The sequence below is a fragment of the Mus caroli genome, chromosome 1, assembly GCF_900094665.2.
Source record: "Mus caroli chromosome 1, CAROLI_EIJ_v1.1, whole genome shotgun sequence".
Lineage (NCBI taxonomy): Eukaryota > Metazoa > Chordata > Mammalia > Rodentia > Muridae > Mus > Mus caroli.
The window spans coordinates 37,141,853-37,151,746 of NC_034570.1; positions in this window are offsets into that span (position 1 = coordinate 37,141,853).

The window sequence follows — 9,894 nt, forward strand, 5'->3', positions numbered from 1 at the left end:
GTGTGTGTGTGTGTGTGTGTGTGTGTGTGTGTGTGTGTGTGTGTTGCATCTTCCCAGAAAAAAAAGTCTGTCACACAACAATGTCCTATATATTTTACAAAATTTATTGAAACTCACACATACGGAGTATTCTGAGCACATGGACAGCAAAAGTAGCAAAATTCCTTCTAGAAGAGATTTCTTTCTTTGAGAGCCACTCATGAAAAGGAGAAAAGTCTTTGATCAATCCTTTTTGAGGATGAGTGGGAAGGACGGGCAACCTGCCCTTTGCTCTTTAATTCAAGACACCAGTGGCATGTACCTGACCTCGGATGCCATATCTCTAGGCCATCTTCTGTGTGTTCCAGGCTGTCAGGCATCCCCACAGCTCCAGTCCAGCAAGTCAGTCACAGCTGGAGAGCTCACTGTGGCTTGAACTGAGTATGCGTCCAGTGGGCTTCCGCTTCTGAACTGAGCCTTTTGCTCCTAGATCAAGGCCTGTTCCTGAAGCGGAAGACTACATATTGCTCATCACTGTTTTGAGGAAAAGATTTCCCAGATGCACGGCACAGTCTGCTTACTTATACAATGACCGGTTTGCACTACACCAAGAAGCCAGCCAGGCCTTTTTTTCTACTTCATTTGGAAGTATCACTCAAACTCTCTTCTACCACAGATCCGCCAATGTGGCTAAGTAAGACATGAAACCAAGAACTATGAAAGAGGCCATAAGCCTCTTGTAAGTGTGCTCTACATAGAACCCAAAGATGAGGGTTCGAAACCTGCACCCATGGGACTGTAAACCAGCCATGTGACCGTTGATTCCTGGATGCACTCCATCCAAAGATCAGGTGGGAAGACTTGAGGAAGGTCCAGCAGTTCCAAGCCCCATGCCTTTACCCTGTATACAGTGCTCAAAGGAAATTGATCACAAATTCATAAAGCTACAGAAATTAGGTTTGCACTACTGAAATGCCTGTACAGAACTAGACTTTCTGTGTGAAGGCCATGCCCTCTACATGGCCCCAAAACAAGGCTCTTGAGAATGGCAAACTAGTCTGAAATAGAGCCACCATGGGGCCTCTTAAGCCAAAGGCCCAGACAAGCACTACCAAAGGTCTAGTGAACTGTGACTCCCATTTGGATGAGTTCATTGTCCTCAGAATGCAACCTGCTGCCTTCCTGGAAAGCTGCCATCGAGAGGTCACAGCTGGACAAAGGGTGCTAGGCACAGGGTCCCTCCTATTGTTCGTATCACTGGAACAGAACACGGCATGAGGAACCATTTGCTAAGGAATGACTGAGAATGAAATCCATGAAAGCAAGTCAGGTGGCACATGCCTACCCCGGGGTACTGATACAAAACCAACATGATGGGAGTGACCAAGATCCCATGATGCAACTGTCCAGAAGGAACCGGCTAGAAGTGGAGGGATAATAGCCTCCAAAGACCTCCAGCCACAGAGCTGCTGGGCACCAAAGACTCACTCTGTGTGCCTATCATCCACAGCCAGGTCAGCAGCTCCATCTTTCACCCCACCTCCTCCGATACATTCATTATGAAGCAGGCAGGCCAACAGAAGTATCAGCTGAAGCCACAAGATTCTCTCATATTCATACTTAGCTGATCCTCAAACCTATTTCTGTCGTGGGGCAGTGGAGACAAGCCATTTGCCTCCTTCCCATCCTGCTCTGACTTAGGCCTGTGACACAGAAACAAACGCCATTGAGTGGGTGTTGAAGGGGTCCAAAGTGATGGTAGGGAGGTGGAAAAATGGGACCCATCCTAGCCGACCCTTTCTGCATGGAAGTTCACAAATGATGTCAGTGTGCTTGTCATTTTCATAGATTCCATTCCTCCTCTGTAGGAAGCCTTCTTTGCCTGTTTCCCTGATTGTTACAGTCAATGATTATAATGATCCAATGTATTAATACATTGTATCTATACAATGTCATCATCATTACCCTTAACATCTCATTCTGTTCTGTTTTCTTTCATCCTTTTTTCCCTCCTCCCTCTCTCTCTCCTCCTCCTCCCCCTCTTTCTCCCCCTCTCCTCCCTCCTCATCCTCTCTCTCTCTCTCTCTCTCTCTCTCTCTCTCTCTCTCTCTCTCTCTCTCCGTTCTCTCTCCCCATTCTCTCTCTCTGTCGCCTACCCTTCTCTTTTCCTTTGCCTTTCCTTCTTGTAATTCACTGACCAAAATGCTTCCAAAGCATTCTGTTTGGAACTCTAGTCTAAAAGAATCTTCACACACATACATACATACACACACACACACATACACACACACACACACACACACACACACACACCAGTGGTCAAAATAGTTCTTTTGGAAGAACATTAGACTGGAGAGTCATCCTGCTGCTGAACATGGCTCTCAATGCCACAGCACAGCTCTGGGGCAGCCTTACTCCTCCCAAATTCTCCCCACCTAGCACTTTCTGAGCAACAGGAGTCCCAGGGACCTGATAAACTCTGCCATGAAGTTTCTATCCCACCAGTGGTGGCAGCAGCAAGAAGGAGAACTGGACCTTTGCCTAAGGTGTGGGGAGTCCCAAGTTAAAGGAATATATATATATATATATATACATATATATATATATATATATATATATATATATGGTGGTCCAGCAGTTCCCTAAGCAGTAACCAGCCCAGAGGCACAACCCCTCCCAACCCCACTCAGTTCTCAAGGTTACCTTCAAGTGTTGAGTCCATCCTGAATAACCCTTGTCTGGTGCCCCTATTCTGAGCACAGAGCCAGTTTCAAGAAAGTTCATTGAGTAAATTCATGGTCAGCTAAACTGAATGGGTTGACAAATGTCACGACTTTGAGTGGTGGCAGATTTTGTGTCTTCTTGGCAGGAACCAGACACAGGGAGGCTGACGCTACGCTGCAGTACCAGAGCCAGGTGTGTGGCTCTTCCTTTGCAGGTGACAGTGCCTTTGGTAAAAAAAAAAAAAAAAAAAAAAAAGCACTCTGTTCTATTGTCATAGTGACTGCTGCTGTTTGCTGTGGGCTCTCACCATGCTTGGGGTTTACACAGATGGGTTCTGGCTCCATTCATAATTCCTTTGATTTAGGAAAGGTCACCATCACAGAAGGGAACTCAGCAACTGCCAAGCACCGGGACCGAAGCCGCTTTGGTCTTGGCAAAGGTGGATGTGATCCTATAACTGGTGATCTTGTGCAGATCTGTCCTCTGGATGTCCTGGACAAAGGATGGAGCTGGGGCTCACCCTCCCGAGAGGGACATTGAGATTCCTGGGCAGCAGACCAAACTCAGCCATATGTCACCCCAGAAAGTAACTGCTTTTCCCATATATGATCATAACTAACACTGCAAAGCCTGCTTCGCCTGGATCCTTCCACGGAACCTATGTAAAGCATTCTGTGTGCTCCGGCTCGGTGCCTCATCCCAGGGATGAGTGAGGCTGAGCTCCCTGGAAAGCAATTCTGTTCTACTCAGCAGGAGTGATCATGGGTCTATAGGTTCGCTCAGTGTGTTTGCTATGGGAGTGACGCCCTGGCTCAGAAACAGTGGCTGAGGAAAACAAAGATCCTACTGGGCAAATGCATCCCAATTCTCCTATCAATTCTCTCCCCCACCCCCTTTACCTTTTAGAAAATGTTAATGTATTCCTGATGAATTCAGTGTGAAAAAAATATGTTTACCAGCTTGGGTTTAAATTTTTTATTCATAATAAGAAAGATAGTGGCACTGACGAGCCTTCAGCTCTCACATTATTGCCCGTTCTTTGGGGCTTTACTAAGATGACCAGAGGGGAAGACATGGTGCCAAGATGATGAGAGGACAAGCAAGCTCACTTGCACCAGCTGTGAGTGCCACGTATGGGGCTGAGGGAGGCAGGCTCTGGTGGCAGATGACCCGGAAAGTTGTCATTTGGTAGCTACATAAGTTGTGTCTTTAGCTGGGGCCAAACGGATGAGAAGTTCTTGGGCATGGGAAGTTAGTCAATGTTCACAGGCACTTAGCACTTGGAGCAAGCAACTCCTTTCCCAAGTACACTCTCTGTCTTGGAACTCGGCTAGCTGGGAAGACTGGGTGCCCATGCCCTTCAGCACAGAAGGGCGACTGAAGTTCACAACAGCTTATTATAGTCTATACCAGGAGCTAGAAGAGAAAGGATCAGAGTCTCCAAAACATAGAATAGTCATTGCTCAAGCCGACAGAAATATGAATTGTGTTGATTTGATCTTTGTAAGATATGTAGAACTGTCACACTATCCCATTCCTACAGACCATCCTAGATGTTGGACAAATTTCCCTTAAGAAAACAAAAAAGAAAATGAGGGTTAGGGAGGGAAGTGTCTTCCCACACAGCCTTCTATCATTAAGACTTGTATTTCTGCCACACACCCCGATGTCACCCCAGTGTGTGATGCCCATGTCCTCTAGCCTAGGCTGGCTACTGTTGTGCTTCACACACACACAGCCCACCTCAGCAATCTCCTATTCTCCCAGTCACAAAAGCCATCAGGTCTGTGGACTGCAGCCAGCACCAGGGTCTTTAGTTTGTTGTGAAAGAACTCCAGTGTCACACAGCTCAAGCATCCATTGTGAGATGTGTACCTTAGAGCTGAGTACAGCTACAATCTATTGCAGGGGGTCATATGCAGGAACAGGGTAGTTCCCTGAGTTCCCTGAGGGAGAAGAGGAGGAGGAGGAAGAGATGGAGGAGGGGAAAAAGAAGAGAAAAGGAAAGAAGAGGAAGAAGGGAAAGACGAGGGATGCTTGAGCAACATAAAGATGGTTCAAGCACCAGGGAAAGGGAAAATGGGAGAAAACATTCATCTAAAAGCCATGCAGAGAGAGCAAGGCCTGGGCCAGTTCCCTTCTCCTAAGGCCCAGACCTGTTACCTCAGATCCTCTTCTCTCTCCAGTAAACAGAGCAGGCCACAGTGGGGATCACGGGGCTCAGAACTCAGTCCTCCCAACTGGGAAGACTCCAAGGCCTCAGGGCATGTACGGCAAACAGTGCTGCCTGCTCTTTGGTCAGATGGGGCCAGCCAGCCCTCCAGTTGTTTGATTTCTAAACCTGCCTCTACCTCCCTGAGGCCTCAGAGAGCTCAGGGCTTGTGAATCAACACAACATTTAATTAACTGCACATTAAAGTTTCCATCTTTCAACGAAGGGAATTAGGGACGGCGCACTTTCCAAAGCATTCGTTAATGAAAAGACAAATTCTAAAGTCTCCTGAGTGTGGAGTGGTCCGCAGTACACCCGGCCTCTGCCTGCCTTGCTTTGGGGGGTTGGCCATTGGCTTCAATTGATCTGCAGTCTTCAGAGTCCCTCTCCAGGCAACTGCTTGTACCTTGAGGCTTCCTAAACAATACTTAAAAACTTTTGAACAATACTCAAAATTATTTCCAGTTATATTGAACTGTGAAATGGTTGTATTCAATATAAAAGGCTGTCCTTTTAAGACATGCATGAACAACATAATTGAAATAAATAGCTGGTACACCGAAGGAATGGCATATGGGCTGGCATTCTTGAGGGACAAAGAAGTCAGCTTGACATTAGAGGAGTGCAGACCACAAAGGACAGGGCAAGAGAAGGACCAAGATACAGCCAGTCAGACTTGCAGCCAACAGGCTGATTCTTCAATCATCCCCACATGTCCTTCCAGGTCTAGACATCTGGTCTGAGTATCAAAAACCCACCATGAGTAGAGAGAACATAGTTCATAAAGCCATGGATGATGGTCTTGCTTCTGTCTCAGCCCACTCTGCTTCACCACATCTCTTCCTCCCCATCCTCCCCCTCCCTCTCCTCTGTCCTCCCTTGTCTTCCTCCCTTTCCTCCTCCCCCTCCTCCTTCTCTTTCTCCTTCTCCCCTCCCCTTCCTCCTCCCAACTCCTTCCTCTTCCTCTCCCTTCCCCCTCTTCTTCCTCCTCCTCTTCTTTTTCCCCTTCCTCCACCTCTTCCTCCTCCTCTTCTCCCTCAGGGAAGTCAGGGAACTACCCTGTTCCTGCACATGGCCACCTACCTGCATTCCCACAGTGGCACACCTACTCCAAGGTCAAACCTACCCCTGCATGGCCACACCTTCAAATAGGGCCACTCCCTGGGCTGAGCATATACAAATAGTGATACTTGACTAACTGATAGAAGTTTACCAGATAAACCTTTGTTTCTGGGCACTTTAATACATTTAAGTTATCCCTACTCCAAAATTCCGAAGCCAGAAATGCCCCCAAACCCAAAATGTTATGAGGGCTGATATAATGTCATAGGTGGAAAGATCTACTCCTGACTTCTTGTGAAGAGTGAAAACATGGTTAATCTAAAAATACTGCACAAAATGAGCCTTCAGCCTTTGTCTATAAGGTATACATGAAATACAAGGGTTGTTGTTGTTGTTGTTGTTGTTGTTGTTGTTTTCAGAGTTGGGTCCCATGCCCAAGTCATCTCGTATGAACATGCAAATATTCCAGAATTCTTACAAATTTGTGACTCTTCTGCTTCCTGGAATTTGAGATAAGAGCACTTACAACATGTAGTAAGAGAACTGAGCCTGAGAGGAAACATGCTTGTACAGAGATAAAGCAAACAAGTTTCTTACTTCCCAGTGGGTGTAAGAGTTTAGGGAAGGAAAGGACACATTTCCTGGTGACATCTCCAACACCCCAAAACACTGAATGCTCCCTGCACTGTCATTGACCTGGACCCTGCTCCTTTTTACCTCCTCTCAGTCTCCAGTACACACTGGGATAGCAACAGGACCACAGAGGATCCAGGCTCTCATCTGTAACTCCGCCATCTACTTCAATGCGTCTAGCTAGTCTGTAGATTTTTCTCACCAGCATGGCATTGTGGTGGGAGCCACATTCTGGGTTCTTACACCTTTTCCTTAAAACCATCAACTGTCACCAGGAGGCAGAGCAGAGGGAAGTAAAGCTCCTGCTGTGAGCTGGCTTCGGGTCACTGACACGCATAGCCCATCTTGTGACAGGAGAGTGGGGGGCATCCAGACTGATCAGCTACTTGGCCGTCACTGCCAGGGTGCTACAGTCTCCTGGCTCTCTGCTGGGATATGCCAAGGGGGCAACTTGAATGAGGGTTGCAAAGCAGAAAGTAGCTCTTCTGCAAGGATCTAAGAGAGGGCAGTGTTTGACTCCTCACCCAGAGTGTCAGTGCTTCTATTGCTTAGTAAGAACTGCTTCCCAAATGCCTAGAATCCTGTGCTGAGACCCTCATAAATGGAGAGGAAACAGATAAAGACAAGAATGTCATACATGTGCCACCTGATATACACATCAGCAAGAGGCTGAAAGATGTTCCTCCCGTTCCCGCTGTTCTACCTCATTCTACTCTTCTCTCTCCCTTCCTTTCCCCTTCCCTCCTTTTTTTTTTCTCTCTGCCCTTCATCAACCGTTCTATGAGTCACGGGTAATGCTGAACCAGGCAGACCTACTTTCAAAATCTAACGCTGGCACAGATCCATGAGGGAGAGACTCCAGAACAAATGGGCAAAGAAGACAGAGACGACAGAGAAGATGGTCCTGTCACTCAGCCTGGGGTTATATTAGGAAGGTTTCCCAGAGTTGGAAAGTCCAGAGTCAACTTTTGATTTGATCCAGAGTAAACCACAGGACGATTTAGGAGAGCTTCAGCAGGCCCATCAGTCACATCTATAATCCTTGTTGGTGGCTCCCATGTGGACATGTATATGAGTGGGAAGGATTGAGGGGCCGTATCAGAATCATGATAGGTCTGTCTTCTCACCTGAGAGCTAAGTCAGCAGTGACTCATGCAGCATTTCTTTGCAAGCATTAGTCAAACCAATGAAAACCAGTCCATGGGACTGGGGAACCTCACGATGAAATCCCAAAGGCTTCACCAAGTGCTTCTGCTACGTATCTCTGATGCATGATGCTTCTTCAGACTGGGCCAAGATTTAATCTTGGTTATGTGGAACACTTTCCATCACCAACGACAAAAGGTGGAATCTTCAGTACTCTTGGAGAATAAGCTTCAAAGGTTTTGTGTCTTTTTTTTAAGGCATCTCAGCTTATTTTGACATGGCAGGAGAGTTTTTGCATGCATCCCGGCATCCACTGTTGTGACAGCTGCATTTAATGAGTGCAAAATGATCAGAAAAACATCCTTCGTCTTGAGTTGCCAGTTGGTGACAGGGGAGAGGTGATGCTGTAATCAGAGCACTGGAGTCCTGCACACATCTGGGGAGGTGGGATGCTTACACGTCTGGCCTGTACCAGGTGGCTCTGCGCATGGCCTTGAAACCAAATAAGACCCTCAGACCCACATCCCATGGAACCCTTCCTCACACAGAGGGGGGTGAGGACCTCCTCAGGCTGTTTTGTAAAAAGATTCATTCAAAATCAAGCTCTTCTTAAAAATTCTACATAGCTTCCTTACTGTGAAAAGATCTTTCTACCTAATCTAACATACTGATAATTAACAAACTTGGGAGAACCCGAAAGAAATAAAGGGGAGAGCATGCTAAATAATTCATGTGTAAATGCTTAAATTTGTAAATAAAGGACTTCCATTAAATATTGATAATCGTGATAGATTGAATTATTTTTCAGCAAACATTCAAGGCTCACATCTTGACACATAAACACAGATCTCCACAGGAAGGGTTTGGTTTTGTACCAGTGCAGTTAACCTTGAGCCTGAAACTTATTCTGCCAATGTAAAGGAAGATAACCAGGTACCAATATGGAGCCTTGATCTTCACCCCACTATAAGCTTTTCCTTGCACTTCAAAGAATCATAAGCCAAGGACTGGGAAAGCTACATAAGAAAAAACCTCACAAGGACCTGAATCTCCACCAAGCATGTAAAAATCCAGGAACACAAACAGTAACACTCATATACACATACACAGTAACACACATACACACACAGTAATACATACTCATACATACACACACAGTAACGCTCACACACATAAATACACACACAGTAACATACATCACACACAGTAACACACACACATCTATAAGCCAGACAGCTCTAGCTAGGCCTTCTGTGAAACAGGTAAAACAGACCTGAGCGCAAACCTACAGTGGAAAGCAGAGTTGTCCACACTGCGCATGTGCAGTGCAGAGCAGCGCATCTTGGGAAGAAAGTTGCCAAGCTGAGCCCAGCCTCCATCCGCCTGCCTCCAGCTGACCTGCCGCCCAGGAAGCATGAGCATAGAAGATGCTTAATTGAAATCCCTGAGATTTGGGGTTGTTTGTTATTCAGTATCATTGTGTTGTTTCATAAGCTTTTGATGGAGATCGCCAACAATGTGTGCTTGATTACGTGACAAAGAAATGATTCCAGCTGTGCTGAATGCCTCCTGCAGTTCTGTGGACACAGATTGAGGCTGCTGTTGACTGAGTATGTGGCTCCTTGAAATTCATGGTAAAGCCCTAACTGCCAACAGGGCAATTTCTGGTGGAGTGTTTAGGAAGCGATTAGGTCTTCCAACCATGTAAGAACAAAGGAAGCCAGCTGTTGACAAACCAGGAGGAGAGCCCTCACCAGGAACTTTGATCAGACAGTACCTTGATCTTGGACTGCTGGGCCTGCAAACTCTTGAGGAACAAACTGTCGTGTGAACTTTCTGTTTTATGTTATATTTATAGCACCCTGAATGTATGGAGAGAACACAGATGGAGCAAATGTGCCGTTCAACCTATTGTGTTTACAGAAAGCTGGGTAAATAACACCATTCTAAATTACATTTACTGCTTTTCTGGCTCCATTCTGGAGCCATGGAATCACACGGAACTCGAGGACAGGTATATATATATATATATATATATATATAGTTATAACTTCAGTAAGAATTTCCAGCCCGCTCTTGGGTCCCCACTCTCTCCAATGACCTCATGTCTCACAGATTGCTGAGACCAAAATGTCTGA